At 43.8% G+C, this 26933-nt stretch overlaps 2 non-coding genes across 2 annotated transcripts; both read right to left on the bottom strand.

Annotated features, from left to right (window-relative positions):
* Window positions 1-17975: 17975 nt before the first annotated feature.
* trnaw-cca (transfer RNA tryptophan (anticodon CCA)) lies at window positions 17976-18047 on the bottom strand. Its single transcript has one exon. It is a non-coding gene; the product is annotated as a tRNA-Trp (tRNA).
* Window positions 18048-22805: 4758 nt separating this feature from the next.
* On the bottom strand, window positions 22806-22877 carry trnad-guc (transfer RNA aspartic acid (anticodon GUC)). Its single transcript has one exon. It is a non-coding gene; the product is annotated as a tRNA-Asp (tRNA).
* Between the last annotated feature and the right edge of the window lie 4056 nt (window positions 22878-26933).

Raw genomic sequence — 26933 nt, 5'->3', positions numbered from 1 at the left:
ATTTTCCAAATAAAGATGACAGAAATAGCAATGAAGTTCAACATCTTTTATGGAATTAATAATTGGACAGTGATAAAGAGAATTACGAGGAACACCAACAACAGCGAGAATGGGATAGTAACGCGCCTGAATAGTCATCAGCAGACCATATATCCGCCATTGTAATGTTACCCCATCCCAGGGAAGATTAAAAAAAGACCCCAGTATAAACTCCTGCCCATTGTTGTAACCAGTCTATCGTTCTCAGATTCTGATCCATTGTTGTAATATTCAAGTCCATTGTTCTCAGAGCCTGATCTCTCCTCAACCTGTCTCTGTAGCTGCTGTTCCCTTTCAGCGTTGGAGGTGTTATTACAGAACAATTCATTGAATGGAGTCCTTTTAAAAATGGGAGAGGGAAAGCCTCCTGCAGCACAGTTAGAATCCACGGGGACTGACATCAACCACAGTCACTGAATAAACAGTTCCAATTAAACCATTTCAATACAGCACGCTCAGTTCACAATAACAACTGGCTGGATTGGACGTTGATATCAGTGGCTCTTCGTCGTATCTACTAGTGTCAATTGCCTTAGTGAAGTTCCGTGGGGAGGGAGAATGATGGATGTTTTCTTTTCACAGTTTATATAATTCTGCTGCATTGCTCATTTGCAATGTTGCTTTCTGTATTACCATTGATCATCAATGAATCATGAGGTTGAAATGATCAATGTCCAATAAAGACAGATAATATTGTGCTTGCCATTATCTTGTACACCGGGAATGGGATAGCTTTGTTTCAAGTGGAGCTTCTTTTTGTCCCTCTGACATGATGCTTGACCAAACAGCCTTATCACAAATAGGGCAAATGTCTCCTCACAGAATCGGCAGCCCACGCATCAACTTTTTTTTAATATTGTGAGGGCAGTGAGTACATTGTTCAAACATTCTGTGTTCTGTTCTTTTGCTGTTTATTGTATCAACCGATGTCCCAGCGTCAATTGAGGTGAGATCAGAGTGACTTTCTTGTCACCAAAGTAGCACCTGACTGAGTGTAGCATGAAGGTCCCTGAGCAAAACTGTGATGAGTGTTATTTGGAGAAAGTCCTGCCCTGGTAATGTTCTCGAGTGAACAATGGGAAAATAACCCCTGCAAGTTGTCTTCCGAGTCACATGCCATTCTGATTGGGTACAAACCTGCTGTTCTATCATTATCATTAGTGAAGAAACCTTGGAATCTCTTTACACACAGCTCTGCGTGTACACCTGCACCACTTACAGAGAACACGTTGAAGAAGACAGCTCTCTTTCACTTTCTCCAAAGGTATTGGACATGGCAAATAAACTCTGCCCTTCCTAGTGCCCTCCAAATCTCATGGAAGAATGCGTCCTGTTCAAAATATCAAGAAATATCATGTTTACAAATTTCGGTCTGTAGTTTCAGATAGGCAAGAGCTGACTGGATGCTTGTGATCCCAACCTTTGTTAGGAACACGGCATTACTTTGAGATTGTGCTCCCCATGTCATTCAATCAGCTCCTTTCAGATCGCGAAATTTCTGTGCCACTGAGTTCAACCTTTTCATACCTGTAACATGGTTATTATTCTAAAGAAGAATAAACTCCTTCTTCCCATGTGCTTACTTTGAAAAAGGTTCAGTTTTCCTGCCAGTTGTAGTGACTCGCCCCTCTCCCGCTGTGCTAATCACCTTTATGACTGTTTCCATGATTCTCTTCCACGTTTTTCTTAGGTAAAAATGTGCTTCCAAAGAGAATGTTCGTGCGAGAGTCTGGATTGTGAATGTTCTCAAAATATCAGACCACACTGAAAAGGGAAGAAAACACCAGCAACCCAATTGAACTGAAACTCACTCCTCAGCATGATTCGCAATCAGGTACTTCAGCTGTCAACGTCCCTATTCTGAAATATGTGCACATCTTTCTGGTTTAGCTGATGAATGCCTAACAAGAAAAGTTCGTCTAAATGATCAAGCAACAATCATCTCCAACAGAAGATAATGCAAAAACCTTCCCTTGATATTCAGTGGATTAATTAATCTCCGAAAGCAAATATTCCATGCGTAAATGTTGACAGAAAGTCAACTGGACCAACAAGCTAAACGAACACGTCAGATACTAACAATTCTGGGGCAAGCAGCTCACTTCCTAAAGCTCCTCAAAATCTTTCCATTATCTACATGGCACGAAGCAGGAGTATGACGGGAAATCCTCTGGTACCTGTATGAGCACAGATGCAACAACATTTTAACTTCCTTCCACCACCAGGGATACTTACTCCCAGCAACACTGCCATGCAACATGCAATGCAGAGCTTCCCTCCCAACAACACTGTGGATGCTTCAACACAAACTGGACTCGAAATTCAAGCAAACTACTGCTGGTCCCGCTGTGGTAAATTTCCAAATGAATTAAACGTAAACTCCAACTTTCTCACCATTATTGAAGAAGGCAGAGAGTTTTATTGATCGATGAGCTCACGGCTGTCTTTGAAACTGTGTGATCTATTTGCAGAACTCACTTCATGCATAAATTTAAATAAAAGACCAACTGACAGCTCAGCTCACAGATACTACAACGCTTATGTAGTAGCTGGATGAGCACATAAAATATTAGGACCTAGTAGACTGTGGACCTCGAGGTAAGTGGGATTAATAAAATTTGGTGTTTTGGCCTGGTGTAGACATATTGAGCTGAGGGGCTTGTTTGTGTGCCCTGAAAACAGAAAATGTAGTCTCACCACTTCCATGGCTTGTGAGCCTCACGTGGTGGGGAATACATTCTCCAAAATAACACAATATTCTGACTTGCATCAATAGCATTGCCCCTTCTCTGTCACTTGTTCAGAACCCTGTGCCTCTCTCTGTAACATATCTCTTAGTGTCCCTGCATCAGGACCACTGGGGTTCACCACCATATTCTGCATGGAAATTAATCACAGGTAATAAATAGTGGCCTTGCTAATGGAACTCAATTTGCAAACTCAAATGAAAGGAATCTGCTCCATTAAATAAATACGTTCGACCCGGTCTGATTTCTAAAGCAGTTTTAATGACATTTTCCCGTCGTCCTCTGTCTGTATCTCTCTGTAAAACCATGAAACTTTCCAAATATTTTCCCAATGCTGTTAAAAATTCACATTTGGAAGTCAGGCCCATCATTCTGAAAGGTAGAGCCTTCGTGGTCATGAGAATGCTTTCATTATCTTTCCCTCCAAAAGACACTGTACAAACTAAGATCAGGAGTAAGTGATTGGACAACTAGAACGAGCTCCACCAAGCAAAACGGTCATGGATGATCTGATTGCAGCCTTAAGTGCGATTTCCTGCCTGCCTTCTAATGTTAGTCTGTCATTCTTAGTCAGAAAGATGTCTGCCTCTGCCTTAAGAATATTTAATAACCTGTCATTCAGCTTCTCTGGGAAGAAAATGACACAAACACACGACCCTTTGAGGAGGTTAAAAGAAATTACAATTGTTTTAATTGGGATATTCTTCAGTTTTATAGCCCATCCACAAATGGAAATCTGTCGCACAAAGTGAAATCCATTTCAGCATTCAACTTGAAACCACTGCTCAGAATATTATGGGTTTAAAAAAAGTTCAAGTATTATTCGCCTGAAGTCATAGACGTAGGATCCTTTACACTGAGGAAACATGCTCTTCAGCCCAACAAGTCCACAGCGATCCTCGGTGCGTCTCATCCAGACTCACTACCCTAATCTGCACATTCCTAAATGGTATGGAGACAATCCACCCAGCCAGCACATCTTTGCACTGTGAGACGAAACACACACAGACACGAGGAGAACATGCAAACAGCCAGTTCCCTGAGGGTGGAATCAATTCCACGTCCCTGGTACTGTGAGGCAGCCGTTCCAACCACTGAACCATGATGCCACCCAAGATCCAGGGTCAATTTGATCAAGAATTCCTCTGAAAATAAACGCTCCTCACAGGAGTTAGTTGAGTGACTCTTCTCTGGATTGCTTTTAATGTCTTTATGCCAACAGCTGTCTCGATGTCATCTCACAATTACCCTGTAAAACTGTGGAAAAGATTCTCCACTTCTGTCTACATTTTGTTGCAGAAAACTTCAACATTTTGGTGATATTATCACTTCAGTACGCCTTGCCCATGCCTCCCAGTTATCCTAAGTTCATCCAGCCCTATTTGGCAACATTTGGCCCTGCTCCCTCTAAAACCTACATGCACGTAACCAGATGAATTTGAAAAGTTGTAACTTCACCAGCCTCCACAACTTCCTCTGGAAGTCCATTCCATACACACACCACCTTCTGCGTGAAAAATGCCGCTCAGCTCCTGTTTAACTTCCCCTGCCCTCACCTTAAATATATGTTCCTGACCACTCACCCTCTCCATATCCCTCATGACTTTATAAACTTCTCTAAGTCCATTCCTCAGCCTCCGAGGTTGCAGGGAATTTTGGCCCAGCCGATTCATCTTCGCCCTACAGTCCAGACTGTGCAACCCTGGCAACAAACTCGTGAATATTTTCTGAACAATTTTATGTGATTTTCTTTATTTCTCAATAATTGTTTCTCCACAAAGCTGGTCTACATGAATCTGTTTAAAAATGAAAAGTAAAATGTGAAGGTCTGCAAATTTCAATACTGTGTGAAAGTCGGCGGGAATGAGGCCTGTATGTGGTGTTTGTGTAGTGTGGTGGATATCACATTTGCTTCAAAGGCTAAAAGTCCCTGCCTCAAACCCAGTCAAAAGCAGCAGCGTTTGCTTCTATTTGACCAACCACGGGCCTCAGCATTAACATAGACAAAACATTGCTGTGTGCTCTTCCCGCCAGTCATGCTTGTTTTGAATTTATTTGGCCATCTCTGCTGTTGTGGCAAAAGGAATGCAATTCCAATTAACTGCAGTGACAAGTTTTGTTAATTTTCTATTCATTCTGGTCCTGAAGATGCACTGATTTGTACAGCACAAATGGTCACAACTTTAAGAGTACATTTAGCGTGCTCTGATAATTTCTGCAGTCATAGCTTCACATTTGATTTATGTGCGAAGGCATTCTGGTTCAATGTCAAGCCGAAGCCTGACTTGCTGGTGTCACAGTGCACCATGGATTCCTGATTTACCCTCTTCTTCAAATACATCTCAAAATTAGTCTCTGAAATGCCAAATTCTGCTGTGGTCTGCCATGTCTCAATATGCATGAGTCCACGCCAGAAGTCTGACATTTGGTCATGTCCAGGTTTGGAAAGCTCTGCAGACAAAAATGCACAGTTAAGGAGAAAGACAAGGGTAAGTTACCTCATACCTGCATTGACGTTCGAATGGCTGCACATTATCATCTAGTATAGGACGGCCTGCTCAGCTTTGTGCATTTTTTCTGTCGTCCGGTGCTTTTTATGTTATGTGTAAATGCGACAGTTATTTATTTCGAAGAATGGGTGAAATCAGTTTCCAAAGTGAAAGTCCAAATTCCTGAAATGTCGTGCAATTCATATTTTCTTTATCGAAGCATAACCGAATACAGTTTCTCACAGACGCAGTACATTTGTTGCTCGACAGAGCCCTACGAGGCAGATTCATCTTTCCATTGATGTTAGTTTTGGTTGGTGGACAATCGGTATCTGGGGGTGATTTGATACTGTAGCTCGGCATACCTGAGCAGCTAAGAAAATGTGCGAGACGGATAGGCACTCTCAAAGCCTTTCCCTGTGCCTTCGCTGTTGTTCTTTTGCGGTATTAGCATCGGAAAATGCCATATCTGAGCAAACGGCTTGTCGTGGTGTCAGGTGCTGGTCTGAGTTGTCAGTCCCTGAGGAGGCAGAGGTTTTGCCAAAGCACGGTCGGGATGAGCTGCATTTATGTTGAATGCAACAAAATGACTTTGCTGCTCGCAGACTGTTCTATGATATAGGACAGCACAGATCCTCCATCGATCAGCCTCCAGACCATGTTTCCATGGTGCCGTGGCATGGAATGTCTCCAGCATGATATTAGGAACAGAGATAATGCGAACTGCAGATGCTGGAACAAGCAGATTGCACTGCTGCTTCATGTTCCAGGCAAGTTGCGTTGTTCCGTCTTTTAACTGAAAGCAAGTGGAGATCGCTGTACCACTGCTGCTGTGAAATGAAATCCTGCATTAATTCCAGTCGCAGTTATTTGCAGTTGTGGACAGGTGAAATTTTGGTACATTTCTCACATTTCCTCCATTTCTGCCCTGGAGAAGGGAACTAATGAACCACCTTCTCGATCTGCTGTAATCGTTGCCGTGCAGGCACACCCACATTGCTGATCGGAAGGGAAACCCAGCCTCTTTGAGACTGTGATTGCTAATCGTCACTTTTCATGGGTCCTTCTAATCATGTTCTTTACTTATCCCTATTTGAACTGCTTCTGTAAAGTGGCGTTGGACTACACTGGGAGTAGAATTGGAAGCACAGTTTGGAATTGCCCCACTCTCACTTGGGTGAGCAGATCATGGCACAGACACGTTGGGTTGTCTCATAGATAGCATGCACACTTTGGCATGTCTGGAACTGTGTTCGCCTTGTCAATTTTGCTTCGGTTGCGTGTTAAGAGCTGTCTGTTTGGGGGTTCACTTGATATCTGAGGGGCTAACATGGTTATCTTCTTGCGTGCAAAATCCTCAGTGACAATCTGTTGAGGCCAATGGTCATCAGGGTTGCAAGGTCGGGAATGCATCGTCTATGGATGGGGTCAAACCACCAAACTTTTGGTCCAATAGCCAAAGATGCTAACTGTTTGCACCACAGAGAGCAGCACGACCGGGTCAGCAAACAAAGAATTCAACCGGGAATCCATCACCTGCAGGATCGTCCAGATGGACAGCACAGAAACAGACACTTTGGTGCAACTTGTCCTTGCCGACCAGTTATCCTAAATTCGCCTAGCCCCTTTGCCAAAAGTTGGCCCTATTTCCTCTGCACCCATTCAATTCCTGCACGCATCCAGGTGCCTTTGGAATGATGTAATTTCACCATGCTAAATAAAAACGACATTGCATCTGTGCAACACCTTCTGCATGAAAAATGCCCCTCAGCTACTTTTTGAGTTTTTCCCTCTCTCCTCAAATACTTGTCTCTTGTTTTGCACTCGCCCACCCGGTGAAAAAAGGCCTCAACCATTCACCCTGCCCATGTCCCTCATGCCGTTATAAACTTCTCTGAGTCCATTCCTCAGCCTTTGACGATGCAGGGAAATTAGGCCCAGCCTATTCAGCTTCGCCCTGCAGTTCAATCTGCGCAACTGTGGCATCATCCTTGTGAACATCTTCTGAGCCATTTAATGTGATTGTCTTTATTTCTCAATAATGCCAACAAAGCTGGGCAATATCGATAAGTTTCAAAAATGAAAAGTAAAACACGAATGTCTGCAACTCTCATGCTGTACAAAGGTCAGTGGGCACAAAAATTTGTGGTTATGGCGAAATAAATACAATTCTAATTAACTGCAGTGCCAAGTTTTGTTAAATTCCTATCCTCTATATGGTCTTGAATATGCAATCAATTGTCCTGCACAGATGGTCATTAATGTTAAGAGTGCACTTGGCGTGCTCTGATAATCTCGGCAGAGTAATAGTTTCACGTTTGCTTTAGGTGCAAAGTCATCCTGGTACGATGCCAAGTGGGAGCCTGATTTGCTGGTGGCACAGTGCACCACGGATTCCTGATTTACCCTCTCTTTCAAGTACATCTCAAATTAGACTCTCAGATGCTTACTTCCGAAACTGTCTGCCATATCTGAATCAAAACCAGAAGTCTTCAATCATATTTTGGAGTAGGGAAATTCTTAGCGCTGGACACATCGGTGGGTCATTTGTTCAACAACAAGAATGAATGGATTTTCCGGCTCAGAAGAACCTCTTGACTCACGCTGTCATAGAGCCACTAACTCTAAGGTGTGCTTTGAAACCTAAGCTGTGTGGGAATTGAAACTGAGGTTATGACAGTCAGCCTACCAAATGACATTGCATCCATTATTTTTGCTATCAGAGAGGAGGAAGGAAATCTAAATAGAGAGGAGGAAGAAAGTGAGGCACATACAGCTCTGATGAAGGAAATGCTATCTTATTCAGCCAGCAACTAGGGACACAAAGATGACTCAGAGCTTTTCACATTCGGAAGAGCAATCACATCCTGATAGCACCTCTTTGAGGGCCCTGATTGCCTTTTACATTCTGTCAATATGATTAGAAAGGCATTCTGTTTCGAACAATGAGCCAAATCATTTACGAAAGCAAAAATCTAAATTCCACAAATGTCGTGCATTTCATGTTTTCGTTATCAAAGCATACCAATTTGTAGTGTCTCACAGGCACATTACATTCATTGCTTAACCGAGTCTCGAAAGGTGCGTTCAGCTTTCCATTGATTTTTGTTTTGAATTAAGGGGTATCGGCATCTGGTGAGAAATTGATATTGTAGCTGGACAAAGGCAAGCGGAGAAGAAATGGGCGAACAGGACAGGGATCCTCGAAGTCTTTGCCTGTGCTTTTGATTTTGTTGTGCTCCCATAGCATCATCGAAAAAAAATCTGAGACAATCCCTTGGACAACATGGCGTTGTGTGACTTCTGGTATTTGTTCTTGCTCAAAAGTGGAAATCTTCAATGCAATATGACTGGCTCATCAGAAAGGCCAGGAAGGTGAAAGGAATTATCGTGCGGCTCGTACATTCACTGCTTTGAGAACAATTTCACAACCGGACCTGCAGCTCTCGGATTCTAAACCTGCTTATCTTTGGACACAAAGGATTTTTCCCGACTGCTTATTTTGCAATACAAGTTTAATAGCTAGAAGTAAATTTCACAGTGACATCTTGTATGCAGCTCGCTCTGCTTTGTGCATTTTCTCTGCCATCCGGTGCTAATCATATTTCACTTACACCGGAATATTATTCTGTTTCGATCAAGGGACCGAATCATATTCCAGCGTGAAAATCTAAATCCCAGAAATGTCGTGCAGTTCGTACTACCTTCATCGAAATGCACATTCTCACAGACATATAGCATTTGTTAGTCACTGAGTCTGAAAATACATGTTCAACTTGCCGCTCATTTTTGTTTTGATTGTAGGTCTGCAAGTGTTTGTTGCAGCACATATCATCCCCACAAAAGTACAGGAGAAGTAGAATGGGGATCAAGATCAACCAGTAACCAATCTCCCCCAGAGCCCGATATACAACAGTGCACATTCTGCCCCAGTTCTCAATATAAGACCGTGACCAATCTCCCCAATATAAACCAGCAACATCCTCTCAGAGTCCAATATAAAACATTGAGCATTCCCGCGCAGAGTCCAACATGAAAGAGTGAACATTATACCTCTGAGCCCAAAATGAAGCAGTGGCCATTCTCACACAGAGCCAAGTATAATACAGTGACACCCACCAATCGCTATAAACCCACACTTACGATGGCTGAACTACCTGGCCTGCACACAATGGGGCAATTTCCCAGGGCCAATTGTCCTGCATAAGTTTAGATTGGAGGAAGAAACTGGAACACTTGTACACATACATGGTGAAAACATGAAAACTGCGTGCAGACATCAGCTGAAGGTGAAATCAAAATTTCGCGAAACGGTCCCCACAAATGCTTGTATTTTCCTGGGCTGGGAAGTGAAACCAGGCCCCTGCGAGGGAGACACGGAAACTGACCACTACACAACCCAGGACCTGAAGCCCAATTTCCCCTTAAGCTCTTTACGTGTGTACCAATCAAATACAAACGCTTAAGTATCCGAAGTCTATCTCTGTCGCTGAGCCCCCAGCCGGCAATGCCTTAGCATCACAAATTCACATCTGAATGCTTCCTAAAATTATCAGGATATCTCCCTCTCGGACACCTACAGGCAGAGGTTCCAGATTCCAAATACCCGCTGGCTGAAAAAGTTTTTCCGCACGTTTACTCAAACCTTCCTCCTTTGTAAATAGACGGTCCCTGGTGCTTGATCCCTCCATCAAGGGGAAGTGTTTATTTGAGTCTACCCTATCAATATAACTCATTACTTTCTACATCTTCTCTGCTCTGAGGAAAATGATCACAGTCTGTTCAATCTCTCTTCGTAACTGAAACTCTTTGGCACAGTCAATATCCTGGTAAATCTCTTCTGTACCATTTCTAGTGCTATCACATCTCCACAATAATGTGAATTACAGAACTGCACACAATACTCAAGCACTCGTCGAATAAACAAATGAAATAAATGATGCAGAAAGCGAGAGAAACTGGTATTTAACGATGAAGTCTATTTTGCTCAGTATTGCCCTCTGTTGATTTCCTAAGTCTGATGTTCCAATAATCTTTGGCCCATGTCAGTAAAAATGCAACGTGAGTTTTAATCTCGCAACCACAGTATCTAAAAGGATTGACTGGTTTAAAGTTCCTGGTGGTAAGACGGGGCACGTTCACACAGCAACAATGACTGCAACAGGACAGAGTGAACAATGTCAATGTGAAAACAAATGTTAGGTTGCACAGTGCCTCAGTGAACTGGAAAGAGAAACATAAAGGAGAGTTTGTGATTGTGGGAGGGAGAGAAATGTGGGTGTGAATTCTGATTCATCAAACACAGATATGTGAGAGAACGTGGATTTGAGAGAAGAATGTCATCTCCTCGAAGAATATTTTCACGGAAAAGTGTTTGATGCATTTTTGCAGCATGTGTCACAAGGAATGAAATATATTGCAGTAAATACCCTTTGCCCTTACTCAGATTTGAATCAAGATTTCTGCAGCCACAACACAGAGCACTAACCACTATACAATCACGGCGCCGCACATGGGAGGTCACTAGTTTTGCCAAAAATGACAGTGGCAGAGGGTATGTTAGGAACAGCACTAGCTACACAACAGGAATACTTTCCAAGCAGTGCACCGTAATATGAGGATTCACAGTAGGCTGGAATCTTTAACTCTGATGCTCTCAGAAGCCGTGAAAATTCCATCAGTGAGTATGTTAAAGACTGAAATTGATAAATTTCTACAAAATATCAAAGACTCAGGTGATAGTGCAGGCGAGTGTTGAAATGTATTTTTCAATGGTAATGCAGATTATATCGGATTCTTCACCAGCTCTCTCACATAAGGATGTAACCACTGCTGCAGACAACCATATAACCCCAGTTGCCAGGCCCAGAAACAGAGAAACTCATTGGCCCAGCCAGGAAGTCACAACCGGAAATGGGGATGGCAGTGAGCGCATGGGGCTACGCTGTGGCTCCAGTGATGCAATTGGTGAGCGCGCGGTCCTTCTCTGACGGTATGGAGGCGCGTGAAATGCCGAGGCTGTGAGCTCCAACCTCACCCGGCGCAGCTTTTAGTGACGTGGGGCAGGGATTGTTGGGACATCAGGGTGTGGGAAATATCACACAGCAATGTTGAGTAAAATGGAATTTATCAGAGAAAAAAAAGACAGTTTTTGACTGTGGGCAGTGTTCTATCCCTGGGAAATTTCTTAATTATCAATCAAAAAGCTGCAAATATTCCCCAAGTGAAGAACCATCTGTGGACAGAGAAACAGAGTTGGGCTTTCAGTTCAATGACCATTCTCATATTTCTGATCCTCCACTGGTTTAAATTCTGGGAATGGTTATTTAATCTGTTTCATATTATTCACTTCCCTGCAAACTGGCACAGGTCATTATAACAATCGAAGGGAATTCGCTTTTTCTCAATGGGCCTTTTGAATGTTGTCATCAAATTTTGGTGCCAAGTTGAAAAGACAGTTTAAGTGCTGCGGTAAAGAACAGAGTTCTGGAAAGCTAAACCAAACAGCTCAGATCTTTTGTGATTGCTAATAGTACACATGGAACAGGCTGCTGCACCGATAAAAACCACACGCTCTTTTTATACTTAGTCTTATTCGGTTACAATTATCTAGTTATTACACTTGCCTTTTAAAAATTCTGGAATCAGCTTCGCTTTTTTTTCTCGAAAATCGTTCCCGATTTGAATAGCTCTGACTAAATAAAAATGTTGCTGCAAACGTTTCTTTGTCGCTCATCGTTGACTTTGAATCTCTGAACTCTTGCACTTGACTCATTCAAAACGGGGTATTTCCCATCAATCTGCTCTCACCAACCTCCCACCATCTGGTAAATTGGTGATTGATAACCACTCAGTCTTTCCTGTTTTCTACCCGTGCGTTCCTTCACGGTTTCCCTCAGCCCAGTAATCCGCTTACTTGAAAAATGTCGTTATGTCAGAGTAAACCCAATCTGTGTCTTTTCCAATGTCTTTAAATTTGAGTCAATCCTGTTCCAGTTTATTTTATGATGCCTTTATATACCAGTAAAGACCATCCATATTTGCTCTGATGTCTTACATCCAAGTAAGCCCTGTCTTCTGAAAGGCTGCTGGGCCCAACAACCCAAATTCTATGCACCACGTTTCTCCTCTGTGCTGTACAATTTCACCAGTGCTGCAGGAAAGGTATTTGCTGCCCCAGAAGTCACATCTGAATGAGTTTACTCTGCATCTTCCTCAGCTTCCTCAATACAGTGAACACTTCAATTTGGAACAATTCTATCAACTGACGTTCATCCCACAGACATAAATTGCCAACTTCAAGCACAGCTCACCGTTCAATGAGATCACAAATGACCTTGTACTTCAACACTGTTCAGCTGCACTATCCCACGAGTTCTTAATGTGTTTTTATTTGTAGAAATCACTTCATCTCAATCTTTTACAGGTTCAACACAGAGCTTTCATATCCTCTCGAACCACGAACTGCATAGATTCCTGCCATTCTGTGTTCTCCATCTCAATCTGCTGTTTGCCAATTATTCATATTGTGCGTCTGACACTGCTCCTGGCATGTTCTCGAGCACCGAATTATTTTTCACTCTGTGTCTGGTCAATATGTTGCGCCCTGATTGCGTTGTGATTAGTACTCTGTGTTGCGGCCATAGCAATATTGACTCAAATTCGAATCACAGCCGTGACTGTTATTCCCGTCTTTTTCTCATAACGTGTGCTGAAGTATCATATTTTGGGATCAATTAATATTGCAAGAAGACACACAGAGATAGATGTGTGAAATGCCGAGGTTGCGAGATCAAACCTTGCCCAGAGTAGCATTTATGAATATAAACCATTGATTCTTGAAGCATCATGGTCAGGAAAATGACAAATGGTAATGTTAACCAAAACACACTCCGTTGGAAGACATTAGTTTCTGCGGCGTTTTGCGTTGTTTAGTTCATTTGGGAACAACACTGTATATTCTCCTTGAATCTGAAAGACAATTCCTCACAGACAACGTTAAGTCCCCGCTGTCACGGCGCTTTTCATTCCACCGGCTTCAACTCTTCACAGAATTTGATTCAACAGATCTTGACCCTGAGCATTTTTTAAAAAATTGTGCTTCACTTACATGAGGAAGTGTCTCATTGAGAGCTCGATAGTCCCATCCTGCAGACGTCATACCATCATCTCAGAATCGTGGTCTGCTGTTTATCATGTTACTAATACTAGGAGAGGTAGCTGCTGCTCTGCACAATTTACTCAGCTGTTTGGAGATATGAGATAAACATGGTCATATGGTAAACTTTGGTTTCAGTGACGAGACGGCTGAGGGGTTAGGAAAATGAACTGTTAATCTCTTGTGCTTTGCACGTGTTGGGTCAGATTCCACTCTCGCTGCTATTTGCCAAACTTTCCTTCTCTTGCATTTTATGCATTTCTATCGAGTGGAGCTGAAAGCCAATTCTTGTCAGTCTGTCTAACGCAAGGGTGTCGAACAGTCCCCGTTATAACAAAATCAAAAGTAATCACTTTTGCCAAGAGTTGCAATCAGTTTTCGAGAAAGCAGCTTCGCTAAATGAGGTTGGATTGGCTGAAGTGGGGATGGGGCAGAGCAATCATTGTGGCGAACAGGGCAAAGGGAAACACATTAAAACAAAAACAAACGTGTCGTAATGTGCGCGCACACAATCCAACTCTGAGTGAATCCTCCAGCTGTTTGTTGCTCAGTTCTGGGCGTGAAACATCAGCTAGTGGGGAGGTGGAGCAATCGGAGACAGCGCTGAATAGGTTCCCGTGAATAGCGCTGTGTATAAGAAATGTCAGCGATAAAGGCAGTTTGGAGAATTGAGACATTTCCTTGCAGAATAGGAGAGTGAGAGCTGGTCTGATTGAAACTTTCCAAAATATGAGGGCTATGGACAAAGGAAATAAGACGGTGAGAATGCTCCCATGTCTGAAAGGATCGAGAACGGTTAGGCAGAGATTTAAAGCCATGAGGAGAAGAAATAAAAGTGATGTGGGGAAGAACATTTACACACAGGGAGCGGTAACCCCCTGGAAAACATTGTCTCAGACTGACAGAGTCAGATTCACTCGATATAAAAGGGAATCAGATGGCTATGTTAAAAGTAGCAACGTGCAGAGTTGGAACAAAATATACTTTGTTGTCATAAGTATTCAATATAAAAATACTGCGGAAAGTGTGTAATGTCGCTTATACATAGACATTATTCACTTTGACTGAGAATAAAACTTGAAAAAAATAAATAACAAAGAGAATCCCACTTTCCTTCTCCGGTATTATGGCATACTTCCACCGAGAGTGTCCCTCTCCGGGGTTCCCAGCCCACGCCATGCCGCCGAGAGTGTCCCTCTCCGGGGTTCCCAGCCCACACGATGCTGCCGAGAGTGTCCCTCTCCGGAGTTCCCAGCCCACGCCACCGCCGAGAGTGTCCCACTCTGGGGTTCCCAGCCCACGCCATGCCGCCGAGAGTGTCCCTCTCCGGGGTTCCCAGCCCACGCCATGCCGCCGAGAGTGCCCCTCTTACAGTTACAGGGATAAGGCAAGTGACTGAAACAAAAAGAGATATGCATTTCCTCATTGTGGAGCGCCAGCATCGCGAAGGTGAGCCGCACGGCTCCATCTGAGATGTGGTAATTTTTTTTGATTCTGAGTGAAATTAGAGTTTGCAGAGTCTTTGAGTGGTAGAAATACCAACTCGTCCATGCTTCCCAGAAAACCTAAACTAATGTAATTCTATTTTCCAGCATTTGAGCCGCATCCGTCTAATTCCTTCCACTAATATACCCACACAGATGGCTTTTAAATGTTGTAATTGTACCAGCGTCCACCACACCCTCTGACAGCAAGTTCCATACACTCACCACCCTCTGCTGAAAAGAAAATGCCCCTTAGGTCCCTTTTAAATATTTCCCCTCTCACGTTAGGCCGATGCCTCTTGGTAGACCTATGCCTCTTGGTCGACCCCGAGGGCAAGACCTTGTCTACTCACCCCATCAATGCCTCCCATGATTTGATAAAACTTTTGACACTCGGGTGAAAATAGCCTCAGTCTATTCAACCTCTCTCGATAGCCTAAAACCCGCCAACCCTGGCAACATCCCGGTAAATATTTTCTGAACGCTTTTAAATTTCACAACATCCTCCCTGTAGCAGGGAGACCAGAATTGAACACAATATCAGAAAAGAGGCCTAACCAATGTCCTATACAGCTGCAACATGAGCTCCTAATTTTCTCCACTCAATGAACTGGGCAATCAAAGCGAGCATCTCAAACACCTTCTTCACCAAACTCTCTACCTCTGACTCCACTTTGAAGGAATTATGAACCTGCACTCCAAGGTCTCTTTGTTCAGCAACACTCCCCAGGACCTTACCATTAAGTGTCTAAGCACTCCCCTGATTTGCATTTCCTAAATGCAGCTTGTCACATTTATCTGAATTAAACTCCATCTGCCATTCTTCGCCCCATTGCCCCATCTGATCAAGATCAAGTTACACTCCGAGGTAACCTTCTTCACTGTCCACTACACCTCCAATTTTGGTGTCATCTGCAAATTCACTAACCATAATTCCTATCTTCACATCCAAATCATGTTCATAAAAGGACAAAGAGCAGTGGGTCCAGCGCCAATCCTTACAGCACACTGCTTGTCACAGACCCCTAGTGTGAAATGTAACCCTCCATCACCATCTTTTTGCCTTTTACTTTCAATCCAATTCTGTATCCTGAAGTGGGAGGATAGGATAGGTGGGAGGAAGGACAGGTTAAGGAGGCCGGGACAAGCTGGGTTGGTTTTGGGATTCAGTAGGGGGAGGAGGGATTTTTAAGCTTGTGGAGTCCACATTGATACCATTGGGCTGCTTCCACAAGCTTAAAAATCGCTCCTCCCCCTACCGCATCCCAAAACCAGCCCAGCTTGTCCCAGCCTCCCTAACCTGTCCTTCCTCCCATCATTCCCACCACAAGCCCCATCGCCATCTCCTACCTACTAACCTCAACCCGCCCCCTTGACCTGTCGTCCTGCCTGAAATTCAGATATTCCTCAGATAACAAGGTGTGAAGCTGGATGAACACAGCAGGCGGGAGGGAGGAGGGTAACTTCTTCAGGTTTGGCATCCCTGGAAGAGGCTTCGCAGTGAGGTTAAAATTGGATCAGTGATAATGGGAACTTCAGATGCTGCAGAATCCAAGATAACAAAGCATGTAGTTGGATGAACACAGCAGGCAAAGCAGCATCTCAGGAGCACAAAAGCTGACGTTTCAGGCCTAGACCCTTTATCAGAGAGGGGGATGGGTGGAGGGGTCTGAAATAAATTGGGAGGGGGGGTGGACCGAAGATGGATCGAGGAGAAGATAGGTGGAGAGGAGACTATAGGTGGGGAGATGGAGAGGGGATATGTCAGTCTGGGGAGGACGGGCAGGTCAAGGAGGTGGGAAGAGGTGAGCAGCTGGGAAATGGAAGTGTGGCTTGAGGAGGGTTAGGAAGGCAGGGACGAGCTGAGCTGGTTTTGGGATGCATTGGGGGTACGGGACGAGGTGGGCTGGTTTTGGGATGCGGTGGGGGGAGAGGGAGATTTTGAAGCTTGTGAAGTCCAAATTGATACCATTGGGCTGCAGAGTTCCCAAGTGGAATATGAGTTGCTGTTCCTGCAACCTTCGGGTGGCATCATGGTGGCACTGCAGGAGGCCCAAGTAGGACATGTCGCCTGAGGAATAAGAGGGGGAGTTAAAATGGTTCGCAACTGTGAGGTGCAATTGTTTATTGCGAACGGAGCGGAGGTGTTCTGCACAGCGGTCCCCAAGCCTCCGAATGGTTTCCTCCACGTAGAGGAAGCCACACTGTGTACAGTGGATACAGTATACTACATTGGCAGATGTGCGGGTCAACAACTGCTTAATAAGAAAAGCCATCTTGGTACCTGCGATGGGGGTGAAGGAGGAGGTGTGGGGGCAGGTGTAGCACTTCCTGTGGTTGCAGGCGAAGGTGCTGGGTGTGGTGGGGTTGGAGGGGAGTGTGGAGCGGACAAGGGAGTCGCGGAGACAGTGGTCTCTCTGGAAGGCAGACAAGGATGGGGATGGAAGAATCTCCTGATCGACTGAAACATAAAATTAGGTGTCTGTACAATAAGTCCTAAATTGTCAGTGTAATGTTTATTCACACTGTGCTGTCACCAAATGAACCAAACAACTGCTCAGAGGAAGACGGCTGTATATTTGAACCTTACGGTAAACAGTTCATGATTTATTTCTCACACTGAAGGAAATGGGCATTTCAGGCAATTGTCATAGAAGCCAGACACTCTGAAAACAGGCCATTCGATCCAACCCCCCTCCAACCCAGCAAATCTCCCCCTCCCTGAACATTACAGGTAATTTAGCACAGCTTATCCACCTAGTCTGCACATCTTTGGACTGTGGGAGGTTACCCGCGCAGACAATTTCTGGGCAGTACAATTGAAGCCACATAACTGGGGCTATTAGCCAGCAGTGCCCATCACTGAGCCACCATGTCGCCCTAACAATGCTTGCCCAACCAATGGATACACCACTTGCCTGAAACATGAAACACAACTGAATCTGGCAACAAGGTTTAGCATGTAATCGAAAGAAGAAATTGAACGATATACAGCCACAGAGAATACATTGTGCTGTTATTTTGAACTATGGGGAATTGAGCTTCTAAATAAACACAATGAGCCTGACGTGACTTGAACACGCAACCTTCTGATCTGGAGTCAGACGCGCTACCGTTGCGCCACAAGCCCCATGCTTGCGCCCGTTGTTGTGCGGAATTTAGGAAGTGGTCATCCCGCAATGATTTCCAAATGATGACTGAGAACAAATGTCGAAGCTTAATCCCTGTTTGTCTCTCTCTCTCCCTCTCTCTTCCTCTGTCCCTCTAAACAAATTTCCCCTGTCTCCATCTGTCCATCGCTCTGGCTCCCTCCTTCCACCCTTGTCGACTTCATTGTGTCAACCCTCTGCTCCTCGAATTTAACTCCTTCTTCTCCATACATTCGGCTCTAACCTTGCTTCTGGGGGACTGATTCTAGTCTGTATGTCATGGGATGGATCCAGGACAGACAAAACGAGGCATAAATGATCTTTGCGGGGTTTACAAAAAAACACCGACTGGGTTCTATTCCCATTTTCCAGTTATTGTCCACAAAGTCAAACAGCAAGACAATATTTCTCAAACTTTATCGAGAAAAAGCGCCATGAATGTCATTGATAGAAATATAGTGTCCACAGACTTGTATCACTTAAGGTCAGACACCAAGTGCCCGTCACTGTAATGTACAAATATAAATACCCGGGGATGTAATTACATCTCACTGAACGATTCAGTACCACGTGACACACAACTAATTCAGGAACCAGCATCATTATTGCATCACAATAGTTGAAGGCCATCACCGCTCATACCACATAAAATCATGGAGCAGCTGTAAGTCCCTGGGAGAGTTTATTAAAGAAACTTCACTGAGAGTCAGACAGCCCTGTGTCGGGAAGCATTCGGATGGCCAACCACAATCATTTTATGTGTGCGCAGATCTCGGTATTAAACATTTTCGAGGCCAACTTCCCTTCCTTCTACGTAAAATTTCAAGACCCATAAAATCAAAATTCTTCAGGTGAGTTTGGAAGCATTTCTCCCGAGGTTGACAAATTATTACTATAAATGCTTGGTTAAAGTTTGAACACAATGAGATCAATGATGTTAAGATATGAACTCATTGGCTTCAAAACCTAGTGCCTGGAATCCCCAACCAATATTTAATGCAATGATGGTGCTGTAAAGCTATCGCCTGTTTACAACAGAGAAAGGCTACATTAGGCTCGACCTGCCTGTGTTTCTAAATAGGAACACAAGTGACACTGCAAATTAAACAAAACACGTGGCAAGCAGGCTGCAGAACCTTTTTGCGAGCATCCGCTACCTGGGCAAATAGGTGGTGAAATGGATATGTTTGCAGTGGCTGTGTTCAGACTATGGCCTTGTCTCCACAATGAAAGTTACAGCCTTTACTTTGGAAGAATAAAATTGGTACAGGGAAATTGCGATTTCAGTAAATGCAATTTGAAGTCATTTTCGCTGACACCTGGGTTTCGGGTATTTAGGCAATCTTTCTTCCGAATAGGCCCGAAACGTCAGCTTTTGTGCTCCTGAGATGCTGCTTGGCCTACTGTGTTCATCCAGCTCCACACTTTGTTATCTTGGATTCTCCAGCATCTGCAGTCCCCATTATCACAGATAATGATGAGCTCCACGTTTTGGAGCAGACAATAATAAAATCCTAACTGAGACAAAAATACTTAGAGTCAGATATCATTAAAAAAAAACCTATGGCATATTCAGAGAACATTCGACCCGTTGAATGTGCATCAATGCTCCGAAGTGGTTACATCCTATCTGTGTAAAACCGCCTATGACGTAAATAAACCACCTGGCCTGCACACGACAGGGCAAGTTCTCATGGCCAATTCAAGAAACCGAAGCAAACCCACACAGGCACGGGAAGAATGTGCAAGTTCAACATGGTCTGTCACCCAAAGTGGGAATCAAACCTGGGTCACTTTCAATGAAAGGCCCCAAAATGCTTCCATCCTACCTGCTGGGGAAGTAAACCCTGTTCACCCTGCCTCATAGGCAGGGACCCTAATTACTATACCTCTGAGGACAGCACGAGTGCAAAAGCCTCTTACTCGTGCACAAGTCAAAAACAACCCCTTAACGATCCTAATTCCATTTTCTATCATTTAAGCCATCTGAACGCCTCATAAGGGGATCAGGGAATCTGCCTCCAGGACACTTCCAGGCAGTATGGCACAGAGCCCAAAAAGATGCTGGCTCAGAACGTTTTTCTGCACATCAACGCAAACCCATCCATCAAACATTTTATATCTTAGCCCCTCTGGTTATCAATCCTCCATCAAGGGGCAACATTTCTTTCAGTCTACCCTGTCAATATTCTTCATTATATTGTACGTCTCGGCCATGTTCCCTCTTCATCACTTCGGCTCGAAGAACAACAACTTCAGTCTGTTCAATCCCTCTTCATGACTGAAACAATTCAGTCCAGACAATATCCAGGTAAATAGCATCTGCACCATTTCCACAGCTATCACAGTCTTGCTATAATGTGAATTACGGAACTGTGCACAATACTCTAGCTATAACCGAATGAGAAAATGAAATGAGTGGCACAGGAAACCACAGAAACTGGGCTTCTACAACGAAATTTCTTCTGATCAAAATGGCCTTTTATCCTTTCCTGTGTTCCTATACTCCAATAATCACTGATTTGTGTCAGTAAAAGCTCTTAAATAAGGTTTGATCTTACAGAGGCAGGTTCTAAACAGATCAACTGGCTTGAAGGTACCAACGGTGAAACTGGGGAACGTGCGCCCAGCAACATTGACTAAAACAGGGCAGATTGAATGGTGTCAATGTCAAAATGAGTGTTAGATTTGGCAGTGCCTCGGCGAAGTGAACCGATGAAGGTAAAGGACGGTTAGTAGGTGTGGAGCGAAGAGAAATCTCAAAGAGCTGTGATTGAATTCTGACACAACAAATGTGGATACATGTAACAGCAAGGGAAAAATCACCACCTTGGAGAATATTTTCATGAAAATGTTTGATATTTTGCCTCATTTCTGCAGCACGTGTCACAAGGAATAAAAGACACAATCGGTGAGCACATGGTCCTTCGATGACGGTACAGAGGTGTATGAAATGTCAAGCCTGTGAGCTCTAACCCCATCCGGACCAGCTTTTATTGGTGTGGAGCAGGGTTTTGTGGGCATCAGGCTGTGGGAAAATGTCATTGAGCAAAACAGAATTTCATGGACCACACCAGTCACTGTGTTTGGATGATGAACAGTACCCACAGGAAATGCCTCAATTATTAACAAAAAGCATAATTTTTCAACAGGAGAAGGATCATCTGAGGAGGGAGTAACGCGGATGACGTTTTAGCTCAATGATCTATCCCATATTGCTGACACAGCGCTGTGATAAATTCCAGGAAGGGCTGCATACCTGTTTGGTAGTCAATTTGCTGCGTGCATATTAATACAAGTGGTTCCAATGATCGAAAAGAATTAAATTTATCTCATTGAGCAGTTCGAAAGTTGTCTTCAAATGAGTGAGTGTCGGAGAAAACAAATCCATCCATCTCACTTGTATAAGCTCGTGGGGATATCGTGAGAGTGGAAAGGGTGACTTCTGCAAGTTTGCAGCATCAGTCCTTAGCGCATTGCAAAGCATTTGATACATTTGTTCCTGATTGAAGTGCTTCCTGGAAGCGGGGAGCTGAGCAAGATATTGGGTAAACCTATTCAGTTGTGAGAGCCAAAACAGTAATTTCCTTTCTTGCAGTGCGAATGAGATTGTCTAGCGCAGAGAATTTCGATATGTTTTCCCGATCACTGGAGCGTCCATTACCAGAGATCACAATTTGAGGATAAGCATTTAGGTCTGAGGTGAGGAGAATATCGGCACCAGAAAGCAATGAGGCTGAAGAATGTTGTGGTACACAAAACAATTGAAGCTAAAATAGTGATTAGTTTTATAAGATGGAATTATTCATGGTACTGAAGGCGAGGAGACACTAAAAGGATCTGTGGTGAAAAGTGAAATAGGGTACTGAGTTGTAGAATCCCTACGATCAATGTGAACAGTGGAGCAGGCTGGAAGGACCGACTGGCCTCTTCCTGCTCCAAAGTCTCTCCAAAGCGGCCTCGCACCGACCCTTGTGAAACAACACAAGAAACAGATTATCAGTGGCAGAAGCACCCTTCAGCGAGGACCCGTTACTTCTTGCTATGATTTCGTATCCAACTAGTGAGATGCACTGACGCTAATTTCAACCTTCTTTGAGAGATGTAAGTAAATAGCTGTATTCTTTAACATAGAAATATTGATGACAGTTGGTCTCCTGTGGGTCATGTCACAGAATGAGAATTCCCGTGACAGCGTGGATGTGAAATTGTCTGTGAGCAATTGTTTTCCAGACTCGAGAACAGTGCGCAGGGTTGTTCCAACAAGTCGTATTGAGGCCACCTCTCATCTGAACCACTGTTAATGAGCCACATATTTTGGTGTAGACCATTTCAAAATCGAAAATGAGACTACACTGCATAGAGTCAGAGATCAACGGAACCCGACCGTATAGACAGAGGCCATTCAGCACAGTGAGGCTGCGCCATTTCTTGAAGGAAAGTAAAGTTGCTGGAAAAGCTCAGCAGGTCTGGTAGCATCTGTGAAGAAAACATCCGAGTTAAGGTTTCGGGTCCGGTGACGCTACCTCAGACCGGAGAAGAGCTTTCCGTAAACATGCATTTCCCTACGCTGCACTATCTGGTCTGCATGTCCCTGCACATGGTGGGCAATTTCACACGGTCAATTCACCTCACCAGCAGATGTTTCACCTGTGAGAAGGAAGCACAATGAAGACCAGGGGAGAAGGCACATGCTCCGCATGGACAGCACCCAAGGATGAATCTAAAAGGCACGAAGCCTCCTCGGCAGGGAATTGAACCCTGGTCTCCTGCGTGACAGGCAGGGATACTAACCACTATACTACCGAGGACAGCACATGACTCCTATTACGCTTTAGAGCCCTATGAGCACACTAGGCAAATAAAACTGCTTTGCGATCCAAATTCTATTTTCCATCGCTTGGCACGTCACCTTCTATGCCTTAGCATCACAAATTTACGTCTGAAAGATTCTTACATTAATTGGATGTCTGCCTCTAGAACACTGACAGGCACTGGCTTTCAAATTCCAAACACCCACTAGCTGGAAAAGGTTTTCTGCCCATCTACTCAAACCTTCCGACATCTTACTTTAAATCTATTCCACTCTTTTCATCGATCTCACCATCAAGAGTAAATGTTTCTTTCAGTCTACCCTATCAATATCCCCCATCATTTTGTACTTCTCAATCTTGCCGCCTGTAAATCTCCTCTGCTCTAAGGAAAACAAACCCAGTCTGTGGAATCTGTCTTTATAACTGAAAGTCTTCAGCCCAGGCCATATCCCGGCAATTCTCTTCTGCATCATTTCCAGTGCTATCACATCTCTGCTGTAATGTGAATTGCAGAACTGCACACAATCCTCTAGCGATAGCCGAATGAAGAAAGGAAATAAATGATGCAGAAACCCACAGAAAATTATCTTTCCATCGATGTTTCTTTTGTCTTTTTCCCGAGGCTGATGCTCCAATAATCACTGTTGCATGTCAGCAAGAAGCTATTACATAATGTTTGGTCACACAACCGCAGTATCAAAGAGAATCGACTGGTTTCACGGTTTCATATAAATCTGGAGCACGTTCACCAAGCGGCAGTGACTGTAACAGGACAGACTGAATGGTGTCAATGTGAAAATGAGTGTCAGATTGGGCAGTGCCTCGGCGATGTGAACCGAGGGAGGTAAAGGATGGTTGGTAATTGTGGAACAAAGAGAAATCTCAAAGAGTCGTAGTTGAATTCTGATGCAACAAGTGTGGACACATGAAACAGCAAGAGGTTGAAGGGAAAAACATCATGGAGCAGGGATTGTTGAGGCATTAGGCTGTGGGAATATGTTGCTGAGCAGAACAGAATTTCTTGGACCAGACTATTTGGATAATGATCAGGACCGATGGGTAATACCTCAATTATCAACCAAAAAGCATAATTTTCATCAGGAGAAGGATCACCTGAGGAGAGAGAAACACGGATGATATTATAGCTCAATGATCCGTCCTCTATCACTGACTCAGCGCTGTGATAAATTTCCAGAAGGACTGTTTTTTTCCTGAGGCCACCTCTCTTCAGAACTGATGATAATGAGCCACACGTTTTGAAGCACATGATTTTAAAATCCTAAATGAGACTACAATGCATCGAGTCAGGGATCATAGAAACCCGCCCGTACAGACATAGGCCATTCAGCCCAGTGAGGGTGCACAAACTCTCGAAACAATCAAAATTTGCTGGAAAAGCTTGTCAGTTCCAGCCACATCTGCGAAGAAAACATCACAGTTAACGTTGCAGGTCCAGTAACCCATCCTCAGACATGTGAAGAGCTTTCCGTCAACCTACATTTCCCACGGCTGAACTAGCTGGTCTGCACATCCCTGCAATTTCTCATGGCCAATTCAACTAACCCGCATATGTTTCGCCTGTGAGAAGAAGCCTCAACGGAGATAAGGGGAGACGGCACAAACTGTACACAGACATCATCAAAAGTTGAATCAAAAATGAGTTTGATTCACCGTGGCAGGGAGTTGAAGCCTGGTCTCCAGCATGACAGACAGGGACACTAATCACCATACTACCGAAAACAGCATGTGCCGCTTGTGGGCTTGGGGACGCCTGTATCTCAAAATGCCTCAATTATAAAGAAAAATGCTGCAAACATTCAACTCGTGAAGAGCGACATTTGTGTGGGGAGGAATGGAGGTAATGTTTTTGCTCTCAAAACTTTCTAATATCGTTGTCTCTGCACTGGGTTAAATTGCAAGAAGGGCTTTATCTCTCATTCCAAGTTATTCAATTTCCTGTAAACAAACACAGGTCTTTAAAGTAATCTAAACTTCGGAACAATAATGGGAATATACGATGACGTGATTAGGCTCGAGTTTTCATCACGTTATGGAGGAATAACAGATTTATGAGGACAGTAGTGACCTCATTGATTGGCTGAGCAGCCATAGGGTGGATGGCAGCTTCCCGAGGACAAATGCGTTTTCTTTGCCACTGCAACTTGCCGCATCACAAAGTTGGGGCCATTGAACTGATGCAGTGACAGCGATCAACTTTGCTGGCTGTTCATGTCGTCCATGTTACTATTGTTGCTCATGTCCATGTTAACACCATAACTGCAATATGCAGCATACCCCAGTGGAGTGAGCAAGTGGTGTAATGGCTAAGGTGCTTGATTACAGACGGGGGGAGTGGGGGTTCAAGTCCTACCCAGCTCCCGTGCCGTTCTGAAAGGTATTATGCATCATGGCTAATCTTTCTCCCTATTTCTAAACTGTGATGATATTTGAATTTCAGCAGTAATGAGAGTCATTTCTCTCTTGTGTCAGTGAATGCCACCAATGTGCCAGCCTTAGCAGAGAAAAGGAACCTGAATTTGTCCCACAAGCTTCTCTTGAGTAGCTCTTAGTTTTACAAACCAACCTCGTTCTGGAAAGTGATACAAACATAGATTTAGAGTTGTTCTGACTTACAGACTCAATGGGTAGAATGGCATCTTTATTGTTGTCTGATTGTATGATTCTACAATTAATGTCCAGGTACATTGCTTTTGCACTCTAAACACCAAATATCAATATTGGGCTTGAGGGGATTTTACTGATCTGTAGGGGTGCATTGAGCGCCCAATAGAACAGACAGATTTTTCAAATTAAATACCCTTGAAAATTGAGAGTTGTTGAAAACAGCTGCATTAATCCCAATGCTTATTTACCCTTCTCTAGCCGGATTCATGACTTTACCCTGACAGACTCTATCATGCCCCCATGTACTGAGCTGTGTCTGATGCTCACCCGCTGCTTGCTGCCACCTCTACAGCTATTCCTATGGCCCCAGATACATGTTCACAATCTGAAGCTGAACACTATCTCATTTTTCCATAGTCTCCTGAATCAAAGTGTCTGTCTCTGTTACTGCCTCAGTCAGCTGCTCGAGCATGTCTATGATGTCCTGTTGTATATGAAGCTACTCGTGCTTCCAAAGCACAAAACAACGTCAGTGGACTAACACTGGGTGTGGTTATTGGAGAAGTTATTTCGCATTTGCTGTCAGGGATCTATTTCTAATCCCCAGAGTCAGAGGTCACTCGGCACCAGCTCATAGCCCACCAGGTTCATTTGAAATCACAGTTTTTTGAGCGTTACCCCTTTGTCACCTGAAAGAAGAAAGAAAAACCACCAGTGAACAAGCTGTCCTTTTGTTTGTTGCTTGTGCTCCATCTAATGTGAAACACAAACACTTCTTACGAGACACTGAGCTCAGGAAAGATTGTAAGGTGAATCATGGCATTGACAGAACTAAAGATTAATCAAGTAGATATTGGAACCTATAACATCATTTCTCAACCCTGAAATTAGCAACAATTCCTGCACTGTATTGCCAGTCGTTGTCCTCCGCAGGTCCCTGTATCCACGAACAACCTGGACAAACACACAGAAGGAGGTGTCAATAAGCCTTGCCAATTTTTTTCCGCCCTCTGCCATTTATTCTTTATCCTTTATTCTTCCAGCTCATATCTGTCTGCAGCTCCTAAGTGAGCTCCCTGGCAAACTGTCGTGTCTTAATTTCACAGCATTGTAACAATAACAATCCCACTTGAACCCAGAAATTTCAATCTTAAGGAAAACATCCTACATGCCATCTTCAGCACCTGATTTACCTGTCCTGCCAAATTCAGGGATGTGTTGCCATTCACCCTAATGTCCCTCATTTCTCCTCCCTCGCCCAGTACCTTCCCTTGTATTGTGAAGTATGTTGCTTTGCTTGCCCACTTCAAACATATGACAGTGCAATTCTCCAAATTGGATTACATTTCTAATTTTTAACTCACTCATACAAAGCATTGCTCTCCTGTTGAAGTCGGAAAACGTCTTCTCCATTATCGACTATCTGGT

The sequence above is a fragment of the Stegostoma tigrinum genome, unplaced genomic scaffold (assembly GCF_030684315.1).
Source record: "Stegostoma tigrinum isolate sSteTig4 unplaced genomic scaffold, sSteTig4.hap1 scaffold_54, whole genome shotgun sequence".
In the NCBI taxonomy this organism is placed as follows: Eukaryota; Metazoa; Chordata; class Chondrichthyes; order Orectolobiformes; family Stegostomatidae; genus Stegostoma; species Stegostoma tigrinum.
This window is presented reverse-complemented; position numbering and strand designations above follow the sequence as displayed.